At 36.4% G+C, this 26,649-nt stretch overlaps 1 long non-coding RNA gene across 3 annotated transcripts in view; it reads right to left on the bottom strand.

The window, feature by feature from the left end:
• LOC132596797 (uncharacterized) overlaps window positions 1-26,649 on the bottom strand; it is a 110,013-nt gene that overhangs the window by 58,672 nt on the left and 24,692 nt on the right. For 2 of the 3 annotated variants that reach the window (XR_009562814.1, XR_009562807.1), the window contains exon 2: window positions 13,483-13,643. This is a non-coding gene — a long non-coding RNA (uncharacterized lncRNA). Of the gene's footprint in view, window positions 1-6,581; window positions 6,767-13,482; window positions 13,644-26,649 lie in introns of those variants that run through there. The other variant, XR_009562809.1, reaches the window with a different exon arrangement.

Genomic DNA, 26,649 nt, shown 5'->3' with positions numbered 1-26,649 from the left:
TTGCGATCTAATAATTTTCTCTATGTTTTTCTGCCTCCTTATATTTAAAATTGTAATCGCAATCTTCAGTTTTTGGTGCATATATTCAGTATCTCCAAAAATAACTTGAATGGATTGAACAGGGCATGGAAAGGGGAGTAAAATAGGTCATTTTTGCTTTGGCTGAATCCTCTAATTTTAATCCTTCTTTCCTAAATTTAAAATAAATACATTTAATCCATGTTAAGATAACCAAAAGGGTTTCTGGCTTTGCTTCCTCTTCTAGCTGATGGATCTGGATAGAATGATTAATTGATTGTTTCAGCAAGCCAGGCATTTTATAGAACCACCCAAATAGCTACTTATCAGTGGAATTGATGCAGAGCCACAAATAGTACTTGTACACATATTGCAAGTATTAGAAACTTTTTGTGTCTTTTAAAGAAAGTCCTATCTAGCCCAAAATAATAATATTATTTACATAGGAGTTTAAAGTTTTATTTTTCACATATATGACCTTAATCCACACATAAATCTTGCGACTCAGAAACCCCTATTCTAGTACATACCTTAGAGCATTTCTTGCCCATGCATACCAAAAGACATATACAAGGATATTTACAGCAACAGCGTGTGTAATTGTCAAGCAGATAACAACCCAAAGTCAAAGAAGAGAATAGAAAAATAAATTGAGGATATGGACATAATGGAGAACCACACCGAAGTGAAGTACAAAAACATTCAACTATATGCAACAATGTATATAACTCTTAGAAACATAATTTTGAGTAAAAAAAACAAAACAAACTAGTTCTAGTAAGACCATATAGAAAGTGTTACTTTTATAAAGCTCAAAAAAACAAAACTATCAGGTATATGAAAAGAATCTCAAAGCAGCCCATGAAAGTGGCAGAGCCATTGTGCAAATCTGTGTAGGTTACACACTGCACACTTCAAGGGGCATAATTCACATGAGGCTCAGCTGGATATGAGGGTCAGCATCTCTTAAATTTGTAAAGTGCACACTTTGCACAACTTTCTGTGGCAGCCTTGATAATAGCAACTTCTGGGGAAGTAGGGGAGATAGAGGAGAGGCATCATTTTGGTACTTTTCTAGTTCTCAAATTGGATAGTAGTTTTACAAGTGTTCATTATATTGCATGTAATCTTTTGTATTTATCAAATAATAGACTCCCCAAGGTATTTCTAGGCTATATCTTGGGGTTTGAGGCAGAAGAGAATGGGGATATATAATTAACTACTTTACACATAAGGAGAATTTTTCATTCTATTCTGTTCTCTTGCCCCTAAAAATCATTATATTTTTGGCCCCAATACAAGAAAAATATATATTTCAAATTAAAATGACCCCATTTAGCTACATCAAAATCTGATGGGAAAATATTTGCCACGATTTTTTGTCAATTGTCAACAAACTGTGGAGACATCCAATTCTGATTCCATGAAAAAGTGATATATTAAGTTGTGCCCCTTCTCAATGAATCAACTGCAGTTCCTCAGGTAAATTAAAATATGTTGAAGAATCCCTGGCATTTCCAGGTGGTGAAAAAGACCTTATTCTTCAAAGCTACCATATGTCCAGTGATTCCCTTCCTTCCTACTCTATGTGTAGCATACAGAATGTGTGATTTTCTACACAAAAATATTAGGAATAAAAGTTGGTCAAAACTGTTTGGAAGATTAGGAATCAATTTATTTGCAGTAGATGGCTTTTCCCCAAACAGATACATATTAAAATATATCTATCTGTTTGGGGAAAGTTGAAGCTTAACTGAAGTACTGTCACTTAAATTTAAAACAAAAAACAAAAAATAACCACATAAATGTCTCCCATGGGCACATTAAAGTCACTTATTCTCAAACAAGCATCTTGCAACTCAATCTTAATATGATTTAAAAGTTCATTATCTTTTCAAATTATTTAAATCTGCTTGAAAATGCTTGAAGCTTCATGTTGTATTTTTGAAGCATGAAAGCGAAGTTATCCATCAGTTACCAATCAAACATATGCTCCTAGACAAAATAAGTTTCACTTTTTTGAATACCTGTAATAACTATTTAACAATATATATAACATTGGGTAGCAAAAAAGGTATAAGATCACTGATTGCATGTTCCTGCTTATATCTATATGTAAGAAAAAGCTCACCACTTCTGTAGAAATGTAACATCTCATTTTTATATCTGCAGGAATATTCTAAGTAAACTGCTAATTTTATTGTTAAGTCATTATAATAAACATTCTATTAAAGTACACATTCAAATTAAAACTTGTCTCTCTGGTGACATTTGAAACATACCATCTGCATTGTGTGCTACAAAAGAATTCAGATTACAGCCCCTTTCACTTATATGTAATAGTCACTCTTATATATCAGTTTAAACTGATATAAAACACTTTGCTTTGAGGAAAAAATATTTTAGCTATAATTCCCTAATGGACACGCATTCTTGATTTTCATTTAATATGTGTCTATAGTATACCATGCATCATGTCATATATAAGAAAGATGATAATACTAAAAACAAACAAAAATGTGGAGGAGGGGCTTCCCTGGTGGCACAGTGGTTAAGAATCCGCCTGCCAAGGCAGGGAACAGGGGTTCGAGCCCTGGTCCGGGAAGATCCCTCATGCCATGGAACAACTAAGTCCGTGCGCCACAACTACTGAGTCTGCGCTCTAGAGCTCGAGAGCCACAACTACAGAAGCCCGCGCACCTAGAGCTTGTGCTCCGCAACAAGAGAAGCCACCGCAATAAGAAGCCCGCGCACCACAGCGAAGAGTAGCCCCCGCTCACCGCAACCAGAGGAAGCCCGCGTGCAGCAAGGAAGACTCAACACAGCCAAAAATAAAATAAATAAAATAAAAATAAATAAATTTATTTTTTAAAATGTGGAGGAGGTATTGCAGAAAAAAAGGAAAACAATCTATAAATTGGTTTAAATTAAATTAAAATAACATAAAGCAAAGTAATCTTTTTGTCTCGCTTGACTAGGTCAACTCATAAATCCAGTTTAAAAGACAATTTGTTCAATTTTTTTCTAGCAAAAGAGAAAAATGAGGACAAGTACAGTATGGAAGGGTTTTAAAATGACATACTGACAGATTATAATATGGTGTCTCATCAGATGACGTGGTGTTTTGACTGCATGGCTACAGAAGGGCTATAATTTAAATGCCATTAAAGACACATAAACTCTAGCATGGAGACAGGAATACTGAAAAATTTTTTGGTCTATAGTCACAATGCAGATAAAATTGTTTCTTTGATCTTGCAGTGCCAAAATCTGTTGTCCAGAAGGGAAATGTCTTTGTGTTTCTCTCTTAAGCTAAGACAGATTTCATTTTCCATCTAAGTCGTTTTGTTAACACCACATAAAAAGTAAAGTGTATTTTATCAGCAGAACTTAGTTTTCTTCCATTGTTATTTTAGGTTACTTTATGATCACGTAGTGCTCAGAAAATGTACCCAAAATACACGCATCTGGGTTTAAAGTGACAAAACTCTAACCTCAAATGTTTTCATAGGGGCAGTTTAGTAGCATTTCTATCTGAGGAATTAAGAACAACGCAATCTTCTTCTTTAATACATTTTTCTTTTTAAAGAATAAGGACACATTTTGTTTATAAGACTCAGCAGAACATAAACATTCATATTTGACCTTTGTGAGCAATGTTAGCAGCTAATAATCTGTAATAAAATATATACTACAACCATTTGCAAAGCAGAGTGAATTCTCTCCTGAGCAAGTTTCTAAATTATTGAAAATCTTGTGAAATTTTAAGATTTTTTTTGGCTTTAAATTGTAATTGTAAATTATATATTACATTTTAAGGGAAATATTTCGTGTGGAAATTTTTCATTTGATTTATTATGTCTTATTCTTTGGAAAACCAGACAAAAGAAAGCAGTCACCATGATTTTCACTTAGCCTCGATGGCTCATTGTACAGGAGCTGATTACATTTATGTCAAAATCATATATTGTTTGGAGACCACAGTATGCCAGTGATAGTTTCTAGAATTTAGTGAACTTTAAGACTTAAGCATTTATATTTTGATTCTTTTATATTAAAATATGAGGAATAATCTTTTAAAATATAGATACTGAGTTGGAAATAGTTTTGCCAAGATTGAATCTAATATTATAAATCTAATTTGTATCTATCTCTCTCTATTCTCATTATACTTAAGAAGTAGATCCAATTTCTCTTCCAGGTGAAATTTTGGGGATGATTGAAAGCAGTATGTTTAATGGCCAAAAATAACATTTTTATCCTGTCAAATTTATGCCATCAAGTTGGGAAAATCTTGATAATAAACTACCAAAGCCAGGTTTGAAAAGCTTAAAGGCAAAATGTCTACTGCACAAACAGTGTTTCTTGAAATTTTTTCTGCCTTGATACATATTATTGTAACATGGCATAACTAAATTCTAAAGTCAATTTTTTTGATTAAGAATGCTTTGGAAAATTAAAAGTTATTTAAAAAGTGAAAGAAAAATGTTGAAAAGCTTAATCAGCACTATTTCCGGCATCTATCCTGCTCAGGGTAAAACAGCTCAAACGCATTGGGCATTTCTGCAAAACACCCATCAACAAGCAAGCGAACAAAATCAAAACCCAAGCCTGTGACTGAAGTCTTCCTTAATGCTGTTCTTCTATATATTTGAGAGAGTGGTTTGTATTCAGTAGAAATGGGGGTTTCTTTCTTTTGCTGCCCATCCCAACGTGCAGACTAGGGGAGAAGTTTCTGTGTAAAACTCTTCCCTAGCGTTTACTGTCACCCACCTGCAGCACCTCATGAGGAAAGACTCTAGACTGTGATCCCCTCACCCGGACCCCACGCAGTGTTCCAGGCATCCTTCCTTGCAAAGCCCCTAGAGCTCATCAGACCTGGACCAAAGGATGAAGTCACCACCTGCTGAACGGTGGCCCAACCCTCTTTTGTGCAGATTGATTCCTTGACAATAAAAAGCACATCACTGGCATTCTACTCAAACCTCTGCATAACATAAAGGCTGTGTTAAAACTCCATCATATAAAAATAACTATGCTTTTGAAACTATTTCATCTGCCTATGAATGTCCAGGAACAGCCCAAGATTGACACAAAATGTCCTATTACTCAGTGCCTGCTGATGAAAAGTGAATTCTAGTTAACATCAGAAGAAAGGCAAGTGGCATGGATGGCAACAAAAGAACAATCCTAGGGAATATATTGAATATTATGTATCTGATTTTGAAATGTTATTTTAAAAAAATTTCGTAGCAGCATCTTTCTGGAATCCATAATTGTTAACGGTTACAAGTATTGGCCCCAGGCAGATTGCCTAGCAAGGTTTTCTAGAGTAGTAAAGGTAAACAAGCCAATTACTATGCAAACAAATATTGTTTTTTATGGTTATTTAAACACTCAGTGTACATTTGAGTATTAAAATACTAAGAGGAAGCACACTATCTTCTGGTCATCATAGGAATGATTGGATAAAACAGAAAAATGCTTAAGCATACATAGCATCAGTAGCATAGGGAAAATACATTAAACACAGATCAAAGACATTTCTAACCAGAGCGGTATCAGAGATTACAGTCACTAGAATAGAAGGCATAAGTAATTATTTAGAATCAACTCTTAAATTATGAGAGAGGGGACTGATTTCATCACTATGAGTTTAAAATTCCACAAGAAATAGCTAAGCAAAGAGAAATATTTTATTAAGTTGGAGTTGAAAGCCAACACAAATATACAGTGGTAAATATTGCTATGTTTTGGAGGAAATGTAAGAAAGAGAAAACACATTATAAAATGTGTAAACTAAATACAAATCATCTGTCATTGTATTTTTGCAGAGTTCTGCTCTGAATCAGTGCAGTCTTGAATGAGTTCTGCAGCAAACCAGTTTGGTTTCAAGGAGATCACTGGTAATAATTTTGATTAATAAGGTAATTGTAGGGTGTTACTAAAATCCATTTCATTCTCAATTTGATGAGTAAAAAGCACTAATGTTCTTACAATGAAGGTAATAATTATTTGTAGCCATTTCAATGATAAATTCACAGTAAATCCATCTAGTAGTTATTCCCTATGATTCTTTTAAAAAATTAAATCGCCGTGAATAAACAATATATAGATCTTATCAGCTCAAAACCAAAATCATTTCAGACATTTAGTGAAGCCAAAATACAGTTGGGTTTGCCCAACATTGAGTGATTTTGCACTTCTTTGGAGCTCTCTTGATTTCTAGAAAATTGATAAGTACCTGAAAATCTCTGTTAATGGAGCATTATGAGAGCAAACCCAGAGCATCATGATTCTCACAGTACTGCAAGAATCGATTTCTAGATTATATTAATCCATTTTCTTCCAAAAATTTAGATTATTACTTGAGAAAATGATAGCAGAGTGAGGTCATCAAATAAACCATGGAGAGTACTGTATGAACAGAATCTCTATTAATTCTCTCACAAAGCACTCTATATTTAACATGGTTACATTTGGAATTTGATCACCATATGCAGCTATAGGTCATTAAGAGAAAGACAATATCCAATACCTATAAGTAGTTCAGGTTGTGACAAGTTACGCTTTTGTGTATGGTTCCAAATGTGGTTGGTACAGAAGAGTGTGTTCTCCAGGATCCAAGCTTCTTGAGCTGCCAGAAAATATCAAAACAATCGGGGCTCTTTGGAATGCGTAGTTAACTTCCTGCTGTAGGACAGGAATGCCAGCTGCTCCTGTAGCAGTGGGTTTCCAGATGTCAAGGCTGTATGGATAGTGAGGTAATTGCAGGAAGGAAGGGATACAATTTTGTTATCACAGATTACCATCCCCATTGAAAACCATGGCTACAGCATTAATGTCAGTGCTTTGGAAACACACAGTATGAATGGGAGGTCTCTGTGTTGAAGTGTAGGGGTTTGTACATTTGCTTCTGTGGAAGAGGATAGGCCCAAATTATTAAAATGCTTGGCAAACCAAGAGAGGGAGCCTTCTCAAAGCTGTAATGTCGGAGTGATAAAGCATCTGTAAGGCTACAGGCCTTATCAGCTAAAGTAGGTCCAAGAACAAAATAACAAGGTTTAACTATAAGTGTTCTGGAACTATGGCTTGCGCATTGCGTTAAGAAAAATAAAATGTTTGGGTGCAAATGAATTCATCAACAACTCTATTTAGGGCTGTCTTTTGGTATTAGTGCCTGAGTAGGGGAAAGTGGATGATGATTTTCCGGTATTCAACCAAGAATAACTTATTTCTCAATTTCCCCTGCTGTGTTACCAATAGACCATAAGTTATCAAAAGCCCTATAAACATTTAAAAAAACATTTTTATTGGCACGCAGTTGATTTACAATGTTGTGTTAGTTTCAGCTGTACAGCAAAGTGATATATATACATATAGTTCAGATTCTTTTCCCTTATATGTTATTACAAAATATTGAGTAGAGTTCCCTGTGCTATGCAGGAGGTCCTCGTTGGTTATCTATTTTATATATAGTAGTGTGTATACATCATTCCCAATATAAACTTTTATTTCAAAGCCAGAATCAAGATGCCACATTTCTATCTGGGAATTTTAAAGGCTACCTTATTTTGGCATATTCCACGGGCAAAACCAGTCCATATTTGTTCCCAAATTATGGATATTAATTGAGAAAATTTAATGTAGCAATTTCTTGGCTTTCTGTCTGAAGCTCCCGATTACCTACATGCTGAATGTAGCACATGTGTGTAATGTTGTTTGTAAATGAACAGAAGAGTTGGTGCCTTGGTTCTCCTACTAACATAGCAGGGTTGAAGATGATGTCTGAAAAGTCCTTGATTCTGGAGTCATTCTACCATCCACGAAGATAAGGGACTTCTCATTTTCCCTCACATCAGAAACTCTGTCCTACTCAGACACCAAGATGTGCATGGTTCTTCTGGGCAGTTTCGTATTATGATTGGCTTAACACTGAGCTAAGAGCAGTCAACTAACTAGATATAAATCGCATGTGCAATTCTTAAGCCAGGTCTCCCCCACCCTGCAGAGTTTTGTGGTTATGCCTGTCCTGTTGAACCTGCCCTATTATATCTGACTAAGGCACACCTGATGGCACAATTCCAGGAGTTCCATTTACATCATCACCTCTGTCAACGGCACCTCCTGGAGTTGTACTGTGCACAGTTTCTATGGCCATAGGTGACAGCCCTGCATACCCTTGAAAATATTTTTTTGAATCCTGAATAATTTATTCAATATATTACACATCCCGGAGCTTAATGACATCCTAAATATCATAGGATCTTGCCAAGTGCAGTGCATTGAAGCTACGAGATATATAAGGACAAGAGCTGTTGCATACATTGGGAGGGGGGACGTTGAGGGTGGAGAACGATAAAATCTGTTTCTGGCAGGTGGGAAAAGAATGAATAGGGAAAATATAAACAAAATATGGATAGCTAAGTGTTTGCTGGTGTAGGAAAATAAACTTTTACTTTGTAGTACGCATTTTAAAAAAGTTTTTAGCTCCTTTAAATCCCTGTTTGGGAGTAGTTCATCAGTTTTGTTTTTCTTTTAAAGTTTCCTGTCTTTCAGTGGTATGTGAAGACTCTTGTATTAAAAACATGTGCTCTCATAAGTCATTCTTTCCAGTGACAAAGCCGATTTGGTCTATTGCAAATGAGTAAACCCAAATTTATCTTTTATGTCTTTGTATTTATAGCCTCTGCCATTTTCAATAAAGAAAAAAGTTATCAAGTCAGACTAAGAAGCTACATCTGAAGTTGAACTTGTCTCTAGGGCAGTGGACATCTCTGGTTCTGGATCACCTGAGAACTTGTTAGAAATGTTGGTTCTCTGGCCTTGCCTACTAATCAGAAACTGGGCAGGAAGCCCAGTAATTTATATTTCAACAAGCCTTTCAAGTAATCTGATACAATGAAAATTTGTGAAACTTTGACCTAGAAAATCTGTGGTAATAAAAATGTTTCTTCAGTAATTAAATAGCAAGCAATAGTCGCAGAGTATGTAGGTAAAAGAAATGGTAATTTCTTTTTAATTTCAACATAGTTGCTCTAAAAGTGTTTTATATTTTTCAAAATTCACTGGCAATGATAATTTCTCATATCCACTTCTCCCCTTGTTTTCATCTTATATTATTTATTACCAGGGAAAGCTTCCTCTGTTGTTAAAAACATGCACATGGAGAAATAAAGCATTATCACACTGAGCTCCTACAGTCTTATTTTTTGTATCTGCAGAAAATATTTGCATTACAGAACTGTTCTTCTCTTGGTACACATGAGTTCTTTATGCAGAGTTTCTACTGACGGTAAAGTGAAGAACCAACGTAACTCATTTTGCAGTGAGATAAGGGAAGAAATGAAAAATGTTTAGACAAGTGGTTCTCCACCAGGGGCAATGTCTGGAGATATCCATGTGGTGGGGGAGGGATGCTGCCCACATCTGGTGAATAAAGGCCAAGGAGGCTGATAAAAATCCTGCGATGCCTAGGAAATCTCCCACACCCATAATTATCTCGTCCAAAATATCAATAGTGCTTCTGTTGAGAAACCTTGTCCTAGAGAAAAATAAAGTCCTATTTCATCAAGTTAAGTTAGTCATAGTTACTATAATTTCCATGTTACCCACTTGGGAAGCCAAAGCCTTCCATCATAGCTGTAAAACCCTAGAACATGAATTAAATTCCCTTTCTTATAATCAAAAGCCCCACTTCCAAACCAATCCTCAAGCCCTGAAGAGAGCTTTCCTTCTTAGTGCAGAAGATACGGCTAATTATTACAGACCAGTATTGAACCCTCTTTTAGGAGCTCACATTTTCGCACTGGCATTTTGAGTTCCATGGCACATTGCCTTGTGGGAATGTTCAGCTCTTAGTCAACTTCTTTTTCTGAAAAACGTTGCTTACTTGAAATAAGACTTCATCATGAGAAAACAAGCATTTATTTCACTATCTGCACGTTTATTGCTCCGCACAAGATTCCTTTTTACATTGCATCTTTTTCTCAATTTCTATTATGATTGAACCCTATCGATCAGGTTGATAAGATACTAAAGCACAGCCCAGTTTCTAAACAAAACATATTTTCCATTAGTAAACATCTTTCAATGGTCCTTTCAGCAACTTCTACAACAGCTCTGAAAATGTTTTCTGAAGGGCATGTGATGACTTTTTCCTTTCTTAGCCAAAGGATGTTTTGGGGCTTCTCTGGCTAAAGAAGCCATTCAAAACTTAGTAGAACTGTGCAACATAAAATTTAACAAAGGACAAATGTTGTGTGTGTATGTGATTTATCTGGAAATATAAAGAGCAGACTAGGAATACTGTATTTCTATGCAATCTGATTTGAATTTTCATGAAGTTACATCCTTTGGGCACTGTCTGTAGAAAGCAGGCAGGTGACACACAGCTGCATCCCCCCTGCTCCTGAAGATTCTAAGAGAGGCAATTTGACACGAAGCCTAATTAACTCGGCAACGTTTGATCACAGATATTTTTATTAAGAGCATACGTACCACCCACCTGCAAACTCTAATGTTAGCCATGGATCTCTTCACATAGCATTAAGACAAGAAATACCAAACTCCATTGTAACAGAATTGTCTACAGAAGTACCGGGAAAATAACCATGCAAATCCTCACGTGTGCTGATTCCTCTCACTTTTTGTCTTAGGGAATAACATTCTACCCTAAATCCGCATTCGTGATACTACACTGCTCTGTGTTTTCCATACTATTATGTAAATGATGACAATAATAGGGGCAATTCAGATCTTGATGCTGTTTAGCTGTATTTGGAGTCCCTGAAACATATGTCAAAATTTAACATGAAGATGATCACAAAATAGCTGTTTAATTCTTTTTTAAAAAAATTAATTTCTCCTAGATGTGTCCTCGATATTTGGGGACTGAAATATGCCCTGAATAAGGAGCCAGTGTTTAATAATCTCCTGATTTTTCCTATTTCATTAAAATGTCCACCTTTAACTGAGGACGTGGCCATCTTTTAAATATTTTCATCAAAACGTACTTCAAACTAAAAAGTTAAACAACTTCTAAGATCTATGTAAGATTTGCATTTTTAACCTTAAGGCAGTGGGTCAGGCTTTTTGCAGCCAAGACCTTCTACATGTTTAATTTATAAAAATACTCATTTCTAGTAAACATCACTATACACATTTCCATATGATGTTTCAAACATTAATCTGAGTAAATATTTCTTTTTGAGTTGTTTGATATCCTAGAAAAACTAGAAAGCCAGTTTAGGGGTATAATTAAAAATTTAAAAGCTTTGTTTCATAAACATACTTTAGGGTGTGTATAATATCTTGCTTGTTTGTTTAACATTAAGTCTACTATGTCTTCAAGAGCAAATTTTATTTTCTCTAGAATACTACTGCCTGCCTTTAATAATAGGATCTAGCTGTTTATCTGCAGTAGATTTCTTCCACTCTCTCACTTCTGCCAGTTCTTTTGAGAATACTCAGAAGTGGAAGATAGGGATTTTTCTTCTTCATTTTTTTAAGAGTGCAACGTTAGTGATGGAAAACAACTTCTGAATTTCCAATATGCTTAGGACAACTTACCTTCTTTTCTTCTGGGTGATCCTTTTTGTTCTAATTATAACTATAGAACTATGAGTAATATATAATTGTAATACAAAAAAGGTCAAAAAGGGGGTTGTACTTGTATACAAAAATAATATTCATTCATGTGCATCATTTGTATATGGTTTACATACTTTATACAATGATTAAAGGATGTTTTGCTATATGAAAATATCCCCAGGTGATTTCAATATATATTATAGCCTATTGAATAATAGTGATATTTTACTGCATATATATTTTCATGATGCTATCTCTTCTCAAACATTTCTAACCAGTTTTGGGGAAAATATATTCTTTATCTAAAAATACGCAAAACTACAATTGAACCAATGGCACTTATAGACAAGCAGAACGACTTAGATTATTTTCTGGGCTTCATTTTCTTTGTTTCAATTTGAGAGCTGTGTTACAAAATTTCTATGATTTCAAAATTTCTATGATTTCTTCCAGACCTATGACTCGGTTAATTCCAATAACAGATATTGGGTTATAAAGAGAAGGCCAAATTATGAATTGAAACACCCAGGATCACAGCGACTATTATGGCACCTATATCTCATCATTTTATGAGCGATTTGTTACTATTATAATTTATTCTTCAAATCACTCTACATATGGATGTTTGATTGCCTGATATCCATATGTGCATACGTGTTCTTTAAAACCATTCCAGAGGAGGGACTTTTTCTGAAAATCTACAGCCACAGCATGTCCAAAAATGAACAAGGTCAAGTAAGGATGCTCCTGAGATGCAGTGTCTCTTTTGAAAACACGTTCTTTTTTGCCTGGGAAGCCCCAGCATGGAGCAGTGGTCAGAGGCCAAGCCACTAGTGTTTCAAATAAAAAGTAAAAAAGGTGAAAAAATGGGAGGAAGGAAAGTAATATGTGGAATTGCCAAATACAGGGATGGAGTCAACTGGTATGGGGAAAGGAAACATAGACAAGCAGGAAAAGGACCCAGCAAGTAATCCTGACCGTGTAGTGAGTCTATACTGCTGAGTCATGGGTATACTGTAAAGTCCCCTCTTCCCAGACTCTATGCTTAAGTGACTGTATCTTTAAACTGCCTGATCCAACAGCTGATTCAGTTGCCACCACAGAAATAGAAATTATAGCTTTCAACCCTTCATTTTATCCCTCTTACCTATAATCCTCTAGTTCCAGTCTGTCTGACCACTTGACAACGTTGTTGTTTTTTTTTTCTTTATTTTTTCTTTTTTTTTAATTAGCATAGCTTTGGGGGACCACTTAAATATGCTTTACACACATAGATAACAGTAGACACCCCTGGAAACTCTTGATGAGAAAAAAAAATCCTGCTGGGAATATAAAATGGCACAGAGAACACACAGAAGGGATTCTCCTAATTGAAATTGTCATGTGTCTTATTAAAAGCCATCATTTACCTGGAGGTCTTTCTTTAAAGCCTAAGATTCTTCACAGATTTTACATAGGGATATCTTTTCAAAGGCTCACTGATCTACTTTCACATGTGTGTTGTTTGCTTGGGTCCTTCAAAGGGCTTCAAAGTTTACTTTCATATTTAAAACGAGTAATGATGAAGGCTATTATTTGAATGCAATGCCTTCAGTGAGACCAAGATGCTTATTATAATTGCCCTGATGAGACGGTCAAAGCCTCTCATGGCTCGCAGGCTCCTTAATGTGTACTTAGGTGTGCTGCCGGATGGCTCGCCTCAGTGATGTGGCATAGATTTGATGAAAGGACAGTAAACAACATCAATTATAAAAGACATATGTTAATGAGAAGAAGGAGAGGAAGAGAGAGAGGGACTAGGGGAATAAAAAGAAGAATTATCTGCAGTACAAAGAACAAAGCATTTCAACTGAACTCAAAGAAATGACATACCTGAATCACGTCCTAATTTTAGGGTATAACTATGCTCTTTGGAGTATATGTCTTTGGAGACATAACATATTTCTTCAAGTTTTGTGGGACTGTTATTGAAGGTGTAGATCAAACTGCCTTCAGTTTCCGTTATGGACTTATTGGTAATTTTGCCACGATCCCTGTACAAAACAAAGATGTTATGTAAAACTCAGGTCATGTTAAGCAAATTAGCTAAAATTGATTTTTATCCTCTTATGGAAATGTTTTCCAATCCAGCAATCCATAGAGATCTGTCAACTTTTCGTATCCTAAATTTTCCTTTTTCTAAGACTACTAATTTAGCCCAGAAAACATTGTTTGCCCACCTCTCCATAAAATAACAACCAGAGACCCCTGAAAAGGTAAAACAAGTAGTTTTGCCTACCTCCGCTATGCTAATTAATTATAAGGATTACTTTTCCTTTGGAGGTATTTCCCATGTGTAAAAAGGTTTTAAAATATTAAATACTATTAGTACAACTCATAAATAAGTCTAGATTTTATTCCCAAACCCGTTAAATATATTGCTTTATTTTTTATCTAATTTCTCTAAAGAGACTAACTTATCTATCTAAATAATACTGTGCTATATTTATATCATTCTTCTAGTCTATGATAATGGTTGAATCTTCAAAAATAGAAATATTGAATGTGATTAAGCCATGTGGTTTTCTGCCTTTCAATGAAACTAAATGAAGACAAGCTAATGTGGGGTTTTTTCCCCCTTTTTACTGTAGAATCAGAGAATCCTGGTATTATGTTTAAGAAAAATACTGTAAGAGACAGTGTTTAGAATTTATGAGTTTGTTAGACAATGTTAGACAACTCATTTCTTCAGTTAGACAATGTATTCTCCCCTTAGGAATGTATTTCTGCTTTTATTGTAAAAGACTATCAATATTTTCTGTCCACATAACAATATGTTTCATTCCCGTACTTTTCCTCTGTGCTCCTTGGCACCTGGGGTGAGGCTCTCGAGAGTGCTCGGGGCACAACTGAAGGTGTGTAAATACCCCTCAGCTGAAACTACAAGGGAGAAGAATGTTGAACAGCCTCCCACGTGCCCCCTGCTATTCCCAAACCTTCCCAGGCAGAGGCCGTGGGTGTGGCAGTGAGGGGGGGCGGTGCTTAGCACAGCTCCTGTTTTCTGGCTGGGGTTTTGAGCATCACTCTGTGCATACCCACTTAGCAGGAAAACGACTGACAAGGGGAGAAAGAGTTCATATAAAGAAATACGTCAGATATGCTTTAAGAAACTTAAAATCACTCTGTCAGTTTTAACGTTACAGAAGGTTGAAACATTCTGAAAAGGCCATGCATACACCCATCAACTGGTCTGCGGTGTGGCGATTGCCTAGCTTTTGACTAATTTATTTTCCTGAATTCACCAGGGACTTCCTATTTCTATTTATGACACTGAATTGTTCTCCATGTGAAATTTAAACTTTTCAAACACAATGGAAGTTGAACACACCCCCTCCCCCTATGCACTCACGTATGTCAGCATTTTGGAGTCCATGCTGCCTTTGCAGATTCATCCCCAAACAACTTTCTATGACTGGCAAAATTCCTCCTATGATAGATAGGGAAACTGAAGCTCAGAGATTCACTAAAGTTACAGAGTGATTGAAATGCATAAAAGATTATGCTCCCAAGGGTGTGGAGAAAAGGGAACCCTCCTACATTGATGGTGGGAATGTAAGTTGGTGCAGCCACTATGGAAAACACTATGGAGATTCCTTAAAAAAACTAAAAACAGAGCTACCGTATGATCCAGCAATCCCACTCCTGGGCATATATCTGAAGAAAACTCTAATTCAAAAAGATACATGTACCCCAATGTTCATTGCAGTACTATTTACAATAGGCAGGACATGGAAGCAACCTAAATGTCCATCAACAGAAGAATGGATAAAAAACATGTGGTACTTATATACAATGGAATATTACTCAGCCATAAAAAGAATGAAATAATGCCATTTGCAGCAACATGCATTGACCTAGAGATTATCATACAAACTGAAGTGAGAAAGAGAAAGACAAATACAATATGATACCATTTATATGTGCAATCTACAATATGGCACAAATGAACCTATCTGTGAAACAGAAAGAGACTCACAGACATAGAGAACAGACTTGTGGTTGCCAAGGGGGAGGGGGGTTGGGGGAGGGATGGAGTGGGAGTTTGGGATTAGCAGATGTAAACTTTTATGTACAGAATGGATAAACAACAAGGTCTTACTGTATAGCAAAAGGAACTATATTCAATACCTTGTGATAAACCATAATGGAAAAGAATATAGAAAAAAGAATGTATGCGTATATATAATTGAATCACTTTGCTGTACAGCAGAAATTAACACAACATTGTAAAGCAACTATACTTCAATTAAAAAAAATTTTTTTTAAGTTATACTCCCAAACAAGCACTCCATCCACCATACTCCCTTCTCATGGCAAATAAATGGGTGCCGGGGACACTTAGATTATTGTTAGTGCCACAAATAAAATCTCAATGTTATGAACTCATGTTATAAATTTACCGTATTTTGATTAGATTGGAAAGGATAGCTAGAAAGTATTTTGACCCGAATACTGTGATAGGAATGAAGAGTGTATGTGAAACATTTTAATGGTCATAGAATTTATCTACTATTCTCATTTTCCACTCAGCCATCCTTTATTAGATTGCGAAGTCAATTTTTGGTCGTTTTTCTCTCTGCTATTCCTATTAACTAAAGAAATGTAAGAATAGCAGGAGATTGGAAGAGAATGGTAGAGGACAAAGGATGTCCTGAATTTTTTAAAAAATAATTTTTGTAAAGTTTTTAAATTAAGTCTTCCCCAGGGCAATGTCTTGGTCTATAGCCCCTGACAGCTACTATTAATTACATTTTAACCTGTTAATGGTCTGACACTTTCCAGTGTATTTTAAGCCCATCCCAAGTATTCCACAAGGATTGAACCCATTTACGAAGAACAGAGAACTGTTGAATGGATTGGGCTGGGGATGCAAGCAGACTCATTTTGGGAGAGAAATATTTACTAAAGGTTTCAGTGGAGCCATCAAAGCCCAGGATATTTGAGTAAGACAAAATTCTATCAAATGGTCCATTTAAATCTTCTTATAGGGTTCTCCTGTTTAAAAGTGGTCCCATGGTCGCTTTTCATATACAACTGAATGTGCCTCTGCATGGTGCATGAAACAAAAGAAGTACAAAGACACACAAAAGTTGACAAGCTAAGAAGGCAGGTGGGAGAAATCTTCCTCCCTTGCTTTAAAAGATTATGATAAGTTAAAACTGCAAACTTTCGGGACTTCCCTGGTGGTCCAGTGGTTAGGAATCAGCCTTCCAATGCAAGGGATTCTGGTTCAATCCCTGGTTGGGGAACTAAGATTCCACATGCCACGGGGCAACTAAACCGTTGTGCCTCAACTACTGAGCCCACGTGCTGCAAACTACAGAGCCCACGTGCTCAGGAGCCCTCGTGCCACAACAAGAAACCCCACATGCGGCAATGAAAGACCCTGTGTGCTGCAACTAAGACCCGAAGCCGCCAAAAATAAATAAAATGTAAAAATTAAAAAAAAAACCAACCACTATCTATAAAAAATAAATAAATGAAAAACAAATAATAAAGCTGCAAACTTTCCCTCTCCCTCTCCCTCTCTCTTGCTCTCTCTCTACGTATCTACAATACATTTAGAGCATCACTTGAATATATGTTATAAATTAATTCCCTAATTCATTTTGGGAGTTTTTTTTTCACACATTTCTCTTTTCACCTGCAAATGTCACCCTGAATTTAGAGAGGAAGAAAAGCATGACCTTCCATAGTCAATGATGATCTTTCTTTGTTTCCCAGTCCCAGGCTTTGCACCTACATACTGCCCCAGCGCGGTATGGAGGCCAACCAGACAGCTCTCACTGCTAGATACCAGAGAGACTGTGGAAGCCAGAGACCCTGGGCTCACAGGCTGAAACTTGCTTGCTTGGCAAGGCTCAGATGCCATGGTTTGAATCTCTAATAAACAGCTTGCTGCCTCGCCAGTAATGTACCCTGGGGCTGCTGGGAGGGGATTCTTTTTATAGAAAACATAAGGATTTAATATCTCTACGAACTCTTTGATTTAATAGAGTTTTGGTTTTTTTTTTTTTAAACTTTCCCCTTTATTTTGTAGACCCTGTGATGTGAACCAGTGTTAATCCTTGATGCGGCAGGAGGATGTAATCAACATCTCTCTACTGGGCTCAAGATCCTTTTTCCTTTTTAACCATGTGCTTAAAAGAAGCATAAGATAGCTTGCCACCGAATGTCTTTTTACAGACTGAAAAGACTTTTAGGTTAAACAACATTTGTGAGGTTTTTGATGCAATCAAATGCAATTTCAATCTTCTTGAAAGATCCAGCCCTGCCTCTCGAAAACTCCTCATATGTGTCAGCTTTCCATCTTTCTCACTGGTGTTTTACACATGAAGTCTATTTTCACTGAGAAAATGGAATCTTTGTGTCTTTGTCTCTGAGAGTGCTGCTCTCAGGCATGTTCTGGCAGGGGCTTTGACTGTCGAGGCTCTGGGGGAGGGGCCTGGCAGTCATTTGTCAGCTGTTCTTGCATCTGTAATTTCTGGCCACTCAGCAGTATTAGGGGGTCTCAGAAAGGGGGTGAAGAGGGTTGAGAGGAGAGCTTGTCACTGATGAAAGCCAAACTCCGCATAACTGCCTGAATTAATGACCAAAGAGAGAGAGAGGGGGGAGTCTGAAGAACTTTTATTGTGCCTTAATGAAAAAGATTTTTTGGAAATGGCTAATTTACAAAATTGCACATGGTAACATTTTCAGATCTCAGTTGAGAAAGCCCCTGTCCATATTCTGTTACCGATTTCATTGCTTTTAGCTTGGCATTGGCTCATGAAACTATTTTAATTTTCCACCAGTGGCTTCTGGTTATTTCTGTCCTTATTTCCTCGTAACGTAACTGACAGGCCAATTAAACATCTGCAGTTTTTTAATCTGGATTTTCCCCCATAACTATTTTGCTTTTCTTCTAAAACTTCCAGATGTTTTGGCTCCTTTAGGATTTGACGGCATGCAACTATACTTGCTCCTATTTCAAAGACAGAGAATCAGATGGACCGGCCAGATGTTTCTATAGGAAAAGCTTGGTAACACACCAGTAATCGGGTCAGTATTTTTGTCTCTTTATAGATACTTTTACCCTAGTACATATCTTCTTGTCTTTTAGCATTTTACTATTTGAGTTGATCTTGGAAACATTTTTGTAGGTGATTAGAGTTCAGAATTCATGCTGTTATCTGTTAAGTAATTTGTTATGGCCAATGAAGAAAGTATCCAATTCTGTTATCGCAGTGTCTAGCGATGGGAATAGAAGCTGCTGTGATTTGTTTTTTATTATTTCTTTTTTTCCCCCTTTGTGGGAGATAAGAAGTTGTAAAACTATGTGAGGCAACAATGTATTTTAACTCAGTTTCCGGCTTTGTACAAACATTAAAGGAATCACCGATATCTTGCCTTGTCTGGAGAAGAGTTAAAAGAGTCTCTAACGTACTTCAAGAAAACCTGTTTCCCATAATTAATAACAGGAAGCCGGGTAAACAGACATTTGCTGACACGTGAAACTGAAACAGTAACATATACACAGAAACCTGGGAAATGAAACAACGCAGCAGCCCTGTATGGTTATACTAGAGGGCAGCTCGGTTGCGATAGATTTATTCATAGTCACATAAAGTCCAGGGTAAATGATCATTCACTTTACATTGCAAGGTGACTTCTGACCATTCAAACACATGCTCATAGAGTGCAATCATTTCTCCCACGGTTAGTATTTGGAAATGATCTCAAGCTATTCATGCTCTTAAGATTTAAGCAGAAAATCATTCTTTCCTGGAAGATAGATTTTCCGGACAATCAAGTAAACATGAAGGAAGACAAACTTTTCTTTTTTAAATATTATTATGAGATTTTAAAACCCATTCTTGCTACACTTCTGGAAATAACACTTAACGGGATAATCTTGGTGTATGTAAGGTCGCTTTATCGGGGTTGGGGGGTAGTGTATATTTGTGAGGTCTCAGGAAAACTAAAGGCAGCAGTTATTAATTAGACACATAAAGGATCACTGGGCACCCTGGCCCAGTTGTGATTACAGCTCCAGACCAGCTTCCCGGGGAAGTAATGTGTCTTTATCTTCCAGTTGTATCAGAGAGTGGGGACTGTCTGTGCTCAGTACTGACCTTGAAAGCAGCAAACTGATGCAAACTGATGTGTAGTTTCCCTGCTTCTTAGAAGACACTGAGCTTGATTTGAATTTGGGGATTTTTGTACAGCGTTAGCCACTTAATGTGCAGTTAATTTTGAGGTATGAGTGGCTTGATCCTTTAAGTGAAACATTTTTCATTACATTTTAAAGTTGACTTTCTGAGAGCTGTTAAATGTAAAATGAAGCTTCATCGAATGTTTATTTCTGGTTTGTGGGATGAATAGGAGAATAAGGAAGGATGGCAGAAGTGAGGAAATGTGTGTGTTTTATGATGTACATATTGCAAACTAAAGGATGTATTTTGACTATTATAGTGTCATAAAAAGAAACCTACACTGTTTCACACAGAGTTTTGTGTCTTCCTGGTAAGCTCCCAGTAAGTCACATCTTAACGCTAGAAGAATGCAGTGTCCTGGGTACCAGAATCAGAGGATTTTGCATCCACGTAACTTATCTCAAAACTGAAAGCCAAATTTATTGTTTTCTTAACTATATCTGCAGTAGATATAAATTTAAGGCAGAGGTGTTATACTCAGGTCCAATTAAAAGTAAACATAAATTGTTTCATGTTTTATATACACATGGATGAAGAAAAGTAAATAAGAAACACTTTATCTTCAGAATCTTCTATTCGTTGTGGAATTTGGAACCCACCCAATGAATATCTTGAATTTCAAGAAACAATTGAGTTGCAGTGAAGCTTTTTTAATTGCAAGCAAAAAAAGAAGACATTTTCTGAGCTGCAAGATGTTAGTGAGTTTATAAAGGCGCAAGAAAGTATGTAGACATTTAAAGTGATTAATGTGTACTTACTTATTTGGACATTTGTTAAATATAGGATGGACTATATATTGAATATTAGGAGTATACCAGCTATCCAGAATATTTTTTGTAAGAGAAACAGAAGTTAATGAATTACAAACAACAACAACAGCAACATTGCTGTTCTCCTTGTTAAGCCTTATGGAAAGAAAAGGAAAGCCCAGCAGGTTTGGTACTAGAATTATGCCATTTGCAAATTGATGCTGTGGAAAATAGAAAGTATTTTTTCCAAAATTTTTTAGGTGAGGATCGTCTTGGAATACTTTCAAGTATAAATTATAAACTTTCAACTATTAACCATAAATTTTAACCATATGGAAACAATGACGATGCATTAAAAAATGATTTTCACAGGCAGACTCATTATTGTTCACTCATGTCATGATATTTAAAGTTGTTCTTGGAAATGGTTCGTCCTAAAGATCCTGTAGATGATCTGAGTTACATTGTTCAGTGAAGATCCCAGAGCCACCTGAGATGTGGTTACTCTTATTCCTCAGGTAGGTTTGGTTGAACAGAATTAGCAAAGTCTGGTAAGAGTAGCGTTTCCCTTCCTTTCTTTGACTCCATCAGAGCACGGTGTCGTTACATGAACCTGATGGAGAAAACCTGGTGAATTTATTAAGAGAACAATGAACTCACAATTGTGACAGAGTCAGTAAATCCTCTTGCTTTTGTGGAAACTACTAACTAAAATTTCTTAAAAATGAGATCTGGAAGCAAAAAAAAAAATTTTTAAGACATGAACCTCAGTGTTATATTGAGCTCAGATCAATATTTCGAATAAAGAGCTAAAACATATAAAGCAAACTTACAAGTTAGACCTGTGTACATTTTCTAATAGTATCTTTTGGTTCAAGTGGTTTGTGTGTGTATGTGAATTTCGCTCATCTGTTTGCTCATCATATAAATGTCCACTTGATGGTTGTTCTGTCACACTGTTTTCTAGTTTCTATTTGCTTTGTAGGAACATGCCCAGAAAAAGCTGAACATCTATTTCCTGACTTTTGCCTTTCCCTCCTTTATTTTTATTTATGTATGTGTTTATGTATATATTCAGTCCTTTGTGAATTTTCTCTAAAAGGTATTTCATAGAGATAAAATGTATGGATATGAATGGAAGCTGGCAAAATTATTTATTGATGACTTGGTGACTCCTGCTTCTTACAGCTTTAGTAATCGCTGTAGTCTATCTGGTACTTAGTGAGTTTCCAGTACAAGCTTGGAAATTTCTGTTGTGACTGCCAGGTGTGACCTGGGCAGTGCTTGTTACCAGTGTTGACTAGGAAAGAGTTGGGGATATTGGAAAATTTTTTGTCAGAGAATTTAGCAGTTTCAACATGGCCTTTCCTGTACCCCCTTAAGCTTCATTGCTATGATCAAACAAAACTCTAAGACTATTCCACACTTCTCAAAACAAGGAAGTGTTTCAAACTTCAACCAGGTTTCTGGAGATCTTTCTGTCTTGCGTTTTTGTGTGCTTTAGTTAGCACTTCTCAATATATTTCCTGTCATTGTCATCTTTCTAAACACTGCAACTTGTGACACACACTGAACCCATTGCTGGAAAACCTATTATTTTGCTAATAGTGAGCTAGCAGCAGAAATGATTAAGATTGAAGGGCAGTTTTTAAACATGTACTCGAGCATGAATAAACGATGGTTGTGATGGGACCTCTATTGAAGTGACAATTAAAAATGTCTTTGTAGTATAAATATAGGTCAGACCTGGACAGGTATATGGTCTATGAATATTAGGAACGCTGATTCCTCTATTAAAAAAAAACACAGAAATTGCCTAAGATGTAAAGATCAACCTCTTTTTATTTTTTGCCTTACACTAAAAGAGTGAAATATCACTGCCAACCAATTAGTATTCTTCTTTCTTTCCTGTCCTACCACTTATATGTCTTCCTCCTATAAAGGGAACCAGATTTGCTTTGCTGGAGGGGAAATTATGTTTATAAATTTTAATTTTAGAAAGTAAAAGCATAAAGTTTGCCTTGGTGGTTTAACAGGTCGAGTATGTCTCACGCATAATATATTTGCAAGATGATTTAGTTCTGCTTTACAACGTCCGCCGATATGTAAGAATAAAAGTAATTTTAAAGTGTAAGTTACACTTTAAAGTGAACGTCACTCTTTAAACGAAAACTCTGAATGATGTTGCTTAAGAGAATTCCTAACTTTAAAAAAAACTGTGGATTTACTTATCAGTTGCTTAGAAAATCTAAGTGTGTATCATGAATTTTGTTGAATTTTACTGGCTTCCAGATAAAAACTTTATTGAAACTTTAAAACCATGGTACACAAATTCTCCATGAAAGAAACCTAGAACAATGCACAGGCAACTTTTAGGAACTGATGCTGTTCAATTCTACTTCTTCTATTCTGTATGGGATAAAATCTCCCTAAAGTTTTCAGCTCACTTGTATTGAAGTGGTATAAACAGGCAAGTCAAATTGTACAGAGAGAATAGGACACGAATCAACTCTGCCTGTTTCTGCCGTTTCTTCAGCAGAATAGTTACTAAATAAGTTGTATCTTATTTAGTATCTGGATACTAAATAAGATACAATAGACACTAAATAAGTATCTATTGCATCTTGTAAACAGGGTGTGTGCCCTTTCATTTAGCAGATCCTGTAGCTTCACTGACCACATTTCACAGGATGGGAATATAATCAACAGTCTTTTATATATCTGGGAAAAATTGATTTATTGAGGAGGAAAACCACAGATTTTTTTTTTCTCTTTGGTATGTTTTCCACTTTCTCTTGTAAATTCAGTGGCAGCCAGCATCATTAGGTCAAATTTGGTTCACGAGTTTAAATTATAATTTCACATAATAAAAATTCTTGCTTTAACAATGTTTATTAAGCAGAATCATTCAACACTGATTTTTCTTTCAGCATAACGTACACTTTTAATGTTAATCAATTTAATTAACATAATGCAGCAATATCTTTTTTAAATAAATAACTCTTACCAAGTTAACACAATCAAATTGTGAAATTTATTGTCACTATATTATACAAAAAGAACTTCTTTAATTTTTATATTATATGAGTAAATTTCTATGTGTAATTGCAAGAGGGATTGTTTGGTCATGGCCTTAAAGCTCTATGAGAAAATATTTCTAATGTGAATTATTGGTTTCATAAACTAAAATATTCGAGACATTTGTGGTTTTAAGTGGCAAGGTACTTTTTTGTTAATGGGATTAGAAAATGTTGGACCCTGGAACCTAACAAAATGACCAAAAAACCATTGCATTGTACTCGCCCATCATGTTTAGTATAAGCATTGAAAACAGAACAGAACAACAAGAAACAGAAGACACAGAGGATAATACACTGTGATTTCTCCTCTCACATGATCTTTTGAAAACACCTAAAATATGCAAGCAGGGTTGAAGCATGCCTGACTTTCAGACAATCCAGTTTACAAGGGAGTGGGTTTGAGCCTCAGTGCCTCTGACAGGATAAATTATTCTATCCTGCTTACAGGGAATCTATCTACACACATCCATTCTAGCATCTTCTAAGACAGGAAGAGTCACCTGTTCCCCTTAACATATGTGTAGGAACATGAAATATTTTCACGGGACAGAGCCCTAGACACCATCTAACCAATGAGACTATTCCCAACAAGTATGTGCGGCCATCTTGAGTGCCCTGGGAGACTCTACTCACTTAGACAGAGGCTGCTCATTTCTGTATTTTAATAGAGCCTTACTCTAGTAAATATGCATGAATGAATACACCCCCAGCACCCCCCCCCCCACACTCACATCTGCAAATTCTCCTACCACCAAGGTTTGGCACAAATGCCGAGGAACGAAATGAAAAGAAGACTCCAAAAGGAAAATACCTGAGAAGAGATGACAGAACTCATCTTTGATGGAACAGAAAAAAAGGTTAAAAAATTCCATTTGGACCGTTGAAAAAATGCTCATTTTTTTTTCTTAAAAAAGAAGAAATCGGTAGACTTTATCAAGTGTCATTGTTTAGACCTTCAGCCTAACAGCAGGCTTTTCCTCAGATCATGTAACCTGAAGGCTTATTCGGGAGTCAGGTCTTCCGAGAGCAGGGGCTGTGTCCAGTTCTAGATTATTCTTCCTACCTCTTGGCCAGAATTGCAACCACAGGGACCATCCGCAGATGCACAATGCATTCAATTCAATTTCAGTTTCCAGAGGACAGGGTTGGGGAAGAGAAAGAAAGAAATTCTTGACTCAAGAGGCTGAGAGTTTATTTGAGTCAGGTGTGGGTCTAGGAGAAATATGCAAAAAGAAAAAGTCTTGTGGAGGAAAAATGAGTCACAACTATGTGAGGAGGAAGCATCTTTAATGTCAATGTCCATATTTCTTGATTAAAATATGGGTATTTGCATCATGCTGTAGCATTCTAAATATAATAGCAGCCAAGACTCTCTAAGAATAAATTCTTATTCAAGAACAGGAAGGAAAGAACTGGTTAGAACCCTAATGGTACAATAAGAAGCACTGTCTAGCACAATACTATTATTTCAATAAACCCTGTTAGCTGATTGGTTAATGTCTCATAGTAAATGCACAGGTGACTGAGAAATTTTTCAGGATTAAAAAAATAGGTCATTGGCTAATATTTCAGAATACATAAATATGTGAATAGTCACGACTAGCAACACACTTACATTTTTACTCTTAGAGTTTCTTAAATGGTATTTTCAGGTAGGCTTCTGATAACATTTAAATTTTTAAACACACATATTTAGAAACAGGGCAGCACAGAAAATATCACTAACCAAGGATAAGCACTCCCACACGCAGGGTGCTTACTGAAACTGCTCAAATATAAACTGTTGCATTATTGTGGTGGCTACAAAATAAAAGCATTGCTAAAAGTAAGTACACTAATCCTTTGAGAATAAAATGCTAGTAAGCTTTTTATGAAGCTAACCATTTAGTCAATATTCAGAATTTTTCCTAATACTAAAATTACCTTACATATGGCCTTTTGGATCAAAGCTCCTCTTGGGTTTGCAGAAGAACACTGGCAAAATGTGAAATGTAGTAGAAGGAATAGTAGCTTTGGAGCTCTGGGATCTGGCTTGACTTCTGACACAAGGCCTGTCACCCAGCCATCTCTGAGAACCACCGTTAATCCTAATAGATACGGCCCCTAGAGAATAAGGTGGGGCGTGATTGCCAGGATAAATTAGATACCACAAAGCCTCCTTAGAAAAGAGACTTTTCTTTCATCTACCTCTGGTAGAATCCTACTTAGTAAAAGTCTTAAAGAATAATTTGACCTTGGTTCTAACAAAATATATCCAGAATCCAGCCACTTCTCACCACTCTGCTGCTACCATCCTAACACAAAGCACCCGCATCTCTTGCCTGGGTTCTGACTAGACTGTCCTAACCAGCCACCATGATTCATCACTACTCATCACCACCAGCCTAGCCAGCCCTGCTCTGCACACGGAAGCAAGAGTGACCTTTTTAAACCTGGAGCCAAATAGCATCAAGTCCACTGCCCAGACTCACCCCAATACATCCCCATCTCACTCAGAATAAACTCCCAAATCTTAACCGTGTCCTGCAGGGGTCTGCCCACCCAAATAATCTTCATACCTTCAGAGCCTTTGCACTTGCTGTGTCCTGGTCTGGAAAGTTCCTCTTTGGATATTTCGACTGCTTCCACGAATGGTTCATCCAAGGCTCAGCTTGAAGACTACCTAACCTAGAGGTCTCTCCTGAGAGCCTCTATAAAAATCTCATACCCTGCTTACTGGCACCTTATTGATTTTATATGTTTACTGTGAGCAGGGAATTCGTTTGTTTACCATCTTTTCCTCAGCAACTAGAAGAGTGTTGGACTTAAAATATAGGTGTTTTATAGTATAGTTTGAAGTCAGGAGCCTGATTCCACCAGCTCCATTTTTCTTTCTCAAGATTGCCCTGGCTCTTCAGGGTCTCTTGTGTTTCCATACAAATTGTAATTTTTTTTGTTCTACTTCTGTGAAAAACGCTATTGGTAATTTGATCGGGA

The sequence above is a fragment of the Globicephala melas genome, chromosome 1, assembly GCF_963455315.2.
Source record: "Globicephala melas chromosome 1, mGloMel1.2, whole genome shotgun sequence".
In the NCBI taxonomy this organism is placed as follows: Eukaryota; Metazoa; Chordata; class Mammalia; order Artiodactyla; family Delphinidae; genus Globicephala; species Globicephala melas.
This window is presented reverse-complemented; position numbering and strand designations above follow the sequence as displayed.